The following is a 6,754-nucleotide window of genomic DNA, read 5'->3' as shown; positions in this document are numbered from 1 at the left end:
TGGAGTAGAGCAGTCTGGAGAAGAGCAGGAGGGAGTCGAGAAGTCTGGAGTAGAGCAGTCTGCAGTAGAGCAATCTGGAGTAGAGCAGTCTGGTGTAGAGCAGTCTGGTGTAGAACAGTCTGGAGAAGAGCAGACTGGAGTCGAGAAGTCTGGAGTAGAGCAGTCTGGAGTAGAACAGTCTGGAGAACTAACAAGATGTTAGTTTGGCTATAGAACTACTGGTCTTTAATCTGAGCCATGACTATAGAACCGGCCAATTTGGGCTCAGATGAAAAGTCGTATTGAATTAGAAAATCCGAAAATTATCTTTAATCCAAAGACTGGTCTTACGTTATTAGATCAGGCATTGAACTTAGATAGTCTGGTATCAACCTTGACATATTACAACTAGTTGCACGACACATTGTTCGGTAGCTTCAGCGCTGAAAATCCTCAGGTTTTGTATCTTAATTCGCTGAATTGGTTATCGGACCTTAAAGATGTCGTGACTGCGCAAATATTTCCCTCTGGAACGAAATGGTCAGAACGAAACGATCAGACAGTTTAAACGGAAACATTGTTGCGTTCGATCGTCTCTTGTCTCGGGAAAGATGTTTGAATATTTGAATTTGAAGAACCGTTAACGGAATACTTATGACGTCACATCGAGGAAAACTCCGCGCGCACACTAACGGAATTATCCGATCCGTCTTCGTCAGAGTCCGTGACGAATACGAAACGGATGGATCCATTGAGATTCGGTGATTGAAAGGTGGTTAATTTGGTACTAGCGGAGATTTCCTATCGCAGTGAATAAACGAACTGAATTCATTACGTATAGACATTGATGAAATACTTGTGTTTTAATGACAGCGTAAAATACCTGCACACTTACGTAGAATAAGAGTCTGAAATGTTTCCTTGAGCTCAAATATATCAACGTTTGTTTAGTTTGCAACTGTTTTTTTACCCTAGTTTGTATCACATCGTGTTTAACTTGATCTGTTTCTTTCTTCGGAATTTTATGATATTGCGTAATTTTGTTGCAACACCAAAATTCCGGAGATGTCTACTGTAGATGAAACGTTGAAATAAACTACCGACTCAAAGAAAACTTTTCGAGCACTATTTTATTCTCAATGGGAGAATTTGTATTATCTATTCGCTTTGGTTTACATAGAACAAATAAAGTCAGGATGCTGTTACTTCCCCTCCCACCTACAAATTAGCCGACCAACGCCCGGCTTTAAAGAAGCCATATTCGATTGTTAAAGAAACCCATGAAACCCATCGCTAAAAACCACGATTTCTTAATACCTAACTTAAATCAACCGCAATAGAGTCACTCACCACCGCCGTGGAGAAACCAATAGACGAAGTGAGTGAGAAAGACATATTTAGATAAAGATGGCCGCTAGGCATCTTAAGCAACGGTGGCTCTTGAATTGACGCAGTGTACGATTTCGATGACATTCCGCCCACCCCCGCCCACCGCAATCCAATTGATTGTCAGGTAGCAGCGGTCGCTAAGCATATCATTGAAGCGAAATGTGATTGCATCATGAGCATATTTAAAAAATCAAGGTGACCCCTAGGCAGCAATAAATAGTGACACGGTCGCTATGCATCTCATTGTCTGGTCAGGTAGTGAAATGTGATATAATCATAAAAATACTTGAAAATGATAAAGATGGCCGCTAGTCAGCAATAGCAACGATTGCTCTGTATTACTATTTTATCTAGTAAACAAGATAGACTGAGCCTATGAGCCTCCAATACCCTATTAGCCCATGGATCATTACTTCTTCAACTGGGCTTAGTTTCACAAGAAAGTCCATATAACATTTAAGAGTTAATTCCTTCATTTATTCAGTTAATTGGGAGTTATGAATCATTCTTGTGAAAGCTCAACCCAGGTTCATTAACTGCACATGCGTAGTTCAACCTACAATTCAAAGCACCGGGTAATGTGTGAACGCGTCAGTCTGTTTTCAATCTCCGAGATTGAAAGATTGATATATCATTTTTTCATTCTGCTGTAGAGATTTTTCAATTCGCTCTCAAATGAATCTGGGAGACGTCACTTGAGGAGAATAAGAGATGCATCGACGGAAAGTTGATGAAAAATAAACCATACGCTATTGAAGGAGTCGTTCACGGGAAGGGGGTTCTCCAGGGATGTGTTAATGATACCGATGCATAATTCACCACGACACACAGAAACTTACTGAGAAATGATCTCATGCACGATGATTCCCTGAAGAGTTCACGCAGCCCCCTCTGCCTTTACCTCTACCTCTATCTCTACCTCTACCTCTACTTCTACCTCTACCTCTACCTCTTTCCTTACCTCTACCTCTGCCTCTACCTCTACATTTGCCTCTGCCTCTACCTCTACTTCTGCCTCTTCCTCTACATCTACCTCTACCTCTACCTCTATCCCTACCTCTACCTCTACCTCTACCTTTGCCTCTGCCCCTACCTCTTCCTTTACCTCTACCTCTTCCTCTACCTCTTCCTTTACCTCTACATCTTCCTTTACCTCTACCCTCTCCCTCTCTCACTCTCCCCCTCTACCCTCTCCCTCCCTCACTCCCCCCTCTCCCTCTCCCTCTCTCGCTCTCTCACACAGAAAAACGGAACTTTGATTATATTTTTGTCGTTTGATGTTGGGAGATCGACAACGCCAATGTGGTGCTTTACTGCAATCTTGTTAAGTGGGTTTCTATAAGTTTGCGTGACCACTCGCCATGGAGCAAGCAGACCAGTCAACACCTGGCTTGTTAGTGGATCTCACAGTGAAAAGACGTAGGATTCAAAGAACTATAAAAACACTTCAAACGTGTTTTCGTGAGAAAGAAAAGAAATAAGAAAGAAGAGAGAGGAAAGGAGAGAGAGTAGAAAGAAGAGAGGAGAGGACAGAGGAGAGGGAAGCGAGTCGAGAGGAAAAGAGAAGAGAATAGAAGAGAGGAGGGAGGAGAGAGGAGAGGGGAGGAGAGGAGAGGACAGGAGAGGAGAGGCGAGGTAGGAGAGAAGAGGTAGTTTATAGAATAATCCCATTTCTATAAGTGCTCTCTGGTGCGAAGTGTTGTAATACAGCACTTTACACGACAATCTCTGTGTATATGTCTGAAGCACTCGACGATGTCAGTCAATTCCCATCTTGTAACACGATAATAACGTTTATATCGGGAATGGTTTTTTAATCGCTGACTCCAAATCGAATTAGGAGGTACGTCATAATCAGGAGACGTGAATAGATAGACTAGAAGGCGGGAATGAAAAATATTCACAGAAGACGTAATTTAACGAGGGGTGGCAGGTTTGATTAAACGAGCTTTGATGTTTGAACTCTAAACGAATTGTACAGATATATCCCCTCCTCGAAAAAATCCCTTAAATTTGAAAGCGGGGAAATTGTAACGAATTCTCGCAGATCTGTATGAAGTAAGGGGCACCCTTAAACTCTCTTTTTTCACGCAAGTAACGCTCGTATTCTCGATACCAAAATCATAAAATCAATCAGAAGTTACGTATAAGAAAGGTACGGCGTCCATTCCCATCATGGATGATTTGAAATGTTATGTTAATGTAAATATGATAATTGTTTATTTGATGATGAATAAATTCAAATACAAATTGTTTTCAATGAGGTCACCACAAGAATTCAGAACAGAAGACTACGTTATTTTGCTAGATATGCTCGTATTTTGCCGAAAAGTGCAGCCACCATGTATTAGAAAGAAAGAGACAATAAGATCAGGTATTCACTGGACTGTCTCGTCCATTATTTCTCGATAATAGCATTTCTGGGAATTGTCACCCTCAGACTTTGATTACAAACATCGATTTTTGTCCTTGTCAATTCATGTCAGTGTGAATAACACAACAGCATCGTCTGCTACTGCAGCGCGGTCATCACGTGATCCACGGCACGTAATGGCTGCTGTCGCTGTCCGCAAATCGAGTTCAAGGTGAAATCCCAATTGACATCAAAATCTGGTCTGGATCTAGTTCCACTATTCAGTATCCAGTTCCACAGTTCAGGATCCACAGCTCTAGACTCAGTTTCATAGTAATGGGCTTAGTTCTACAGTTGTGGGCTAGTTCCATTCACTCTTTGCGAGGAGTTAAGTGAAAACCACGCAACGCAAACTGATATTCATCGTAAATGGTCTCGTAACGCAAATCATCCACGACAACTTGCGTAACGTTAGTGAATAAGGTTCCTGGGTCCAGTAACGGTTAAATATTGTATAGTAGCTTCATCGGATGAGTAGTGACCTACTCATCAGGTGTCAGATTTTATCGTGTAAACTCCGGCCCCAGAAAGCCACACGAGAGTAAAGCGGTGTTATTCATATGTCTAATTAATTGAGTGGACTCTCCGTAGATCGTCTGAGAATTGGGAATTAATCCGTGTGAAAAGGAAAGCAATTACTTACACGAATCGACGACCGATGGGTTCGAATCCCAGAAGTCAAGGCAGAACATATTACTCATTAAGCGACCGAACTAATGCACCAACGCGGTCTATATCAGTAGCGTATGGATATCAATTATTCTCAGGGTGATCAATTACGTAACTCAGCACACTCAACGTCTATAAAACATGTTATGTAAAAGCACCAGAAATAGCCCTAAAAGTCAAACGGAGGAGTAATTGATCCACTGCATCCCACTGTGCCCTCCTCCCAACAGCATATAACTTACAGCATGGTCCCTCTAGCAAATGGAGCAAGAAAAAAGAAAATTAATTTTAAAAAATTATTTGACGCCTTCGAAAAAAATGTAGACTTTTTGGGATTAGCTAACGTGGGATTGCAAATTTGAAATAGAAGTTTTAAGAAATTTGGGGAATTATGAGAGTTGGCGATTGGGTAGGTGATACAGGCCTTCGACTGTAAATAGTGGTTTAATTTTTGTAATTAAAAATTGTCAATTTCCCTTTTGCCTCTAAGCTGGTCTGCAACTTCATTGCCTATGGCTGAGGAAAGAGCTCTTCTGATGTCTGCTTCATCATGACTTTGGAGCATATCGTGTGGCCTAGCCCACTCGGTTTGGCTGCCACTCGATATCCTCTTGAGTCTGGGTTAAAGTGGACGTCATTTGAAATAGCTTGTTTATGTTATTCTGTATGAATTACGCATGTGTTTGTATGTTGTATTTTCTTATTTTCAAATTTGTAACTTGTGTTTTGTATATTGTATTTTCTTATCTTAAGATTTGTAACTTAATTGAATTTGGCAATCTGTCAGGGTCTGACTTTTATATCAGACTTCCGCATCGTGTATACAACCGCGATTTTGACCGAATTATCCGATTTACTTATCATTTCTATTTATACCTGTCGCTTCTGATATATTCATACATCCATTACTATTACAATACGTCTTCTCATGATATTCAATGCAATATAACATTTCGACGTTCAAATAGAGCTCATTATATAATCACAGGAAGACATTCTACATCTTTGTCAATAATACTTTGCCAAATAGCTTGTATGTGTACACATAGACCTGTGACGTTTTGCCCATCGATTTACGGTTTTCGTTTGTAAAATGACGCTGAATGCTTAACATTGTTTAGGTTTCATAATGGTAACGTTTTATAAGGCGTCAAAAAATTACAAAGTCTCGAAGTAACATACATAAGCACCAAAAAATGAAGCGAAAAGGGTGTTACTGCAAGCAGCCAATCCGCCACCAGGATTCTGTTCCATAGTTCCAAGTTAGGACTATAGAGTTAAACATTAGAACTAAGATTTATTTCAACTGATTGTGAAACCGCTCGAGTTCTTTTGCTCCAGATTATCTATGTGCATAAATGAAGAAATCCCACACTTCGAATTTAAAATTATACGATCAAATTTATTATTATGAAACCACAACGCTTCGGCTGTTGACTAACAGCCATCATCAGGTGGAATGCTGATGATGGCTGTTAGTCAACAGCCGAAACGTTGTGGTTTCATAATAATAAATTTGATCGTATAATTTTAAATTCGAAGTGTGGGATTTCTTCATTTATCTACAGTCAGGTTGCTACAGTATACACGGATTATAGTGTTTATTCGACAATTATCTATGTGCGTTTGGGGGAATTTCTATACTGAGTGCTGTCAGTGACTCTTGGGCGTTATAGCTACAGATCGGCCACGGAACGTACAATACCGGTCACAGCATGTTTCCGCCACCCTCGTACTGTGTCTGCTCCCGCCCTATTTCTCATACCATTCTATGAGTGACTTAAAGTCAAACACTGATTTGTTGTGCGGTGCTGTACAAGTAAACCCCATTACTACGAGACAGTTTGGTTTTCTTACTCTGCCGACTCTGCTAACATAGTACGTATTTATTCGAAGAACTATCTAGCGGTAGATATTGTGAAACACGACGATGCAACTAAAAGCCAATTAACAAGCGTTATCAATTAAACAGCATGGGGACCAAGATGCCATTAGGGAGGGGGATGGACTATCACACAGAATTAGTAAACATCATCAATCAGGAGTGGTTCTGGTATCGTGAGGTCACTTAACAGTTCACAGTCATTCCTAAAACAATAAGTCCGGTTCGCGAACAAGTTCGAATTTAGAATTTTAAGCTCAACACAGTGTAATTTAACCTACAGTTCTAATTTGTTTATTTGCAATCTTTTAGCTTTGAAAACGGGTTAAGGTTAACTAGATTCATTTGAAGTACGAACCTTCGCTTAAATAAACCATGTAAACTGAGTAAACAGGTAGTCGTGTTTGGTTGCTAGTGAAGAG

The sequence above is a fragment of the Tubulanus polymorphus genome, chromosome 7, assembly GCF_964204645.1.
Source record: "Tubulanus polymorphus chromosome 7, tnTubPoly1.2, whole genome shotgun sequence".
Classification (NCBI taxonomy): Eukaryota; Metazoa; Nemertea; class Palaeonemertea; order Tubulaniformes; family Tubulanidae; genus Tubulanus; species Tubulanus polymorphus.
Note: the sequence above shows the minus strand (reverse complement) of the source record.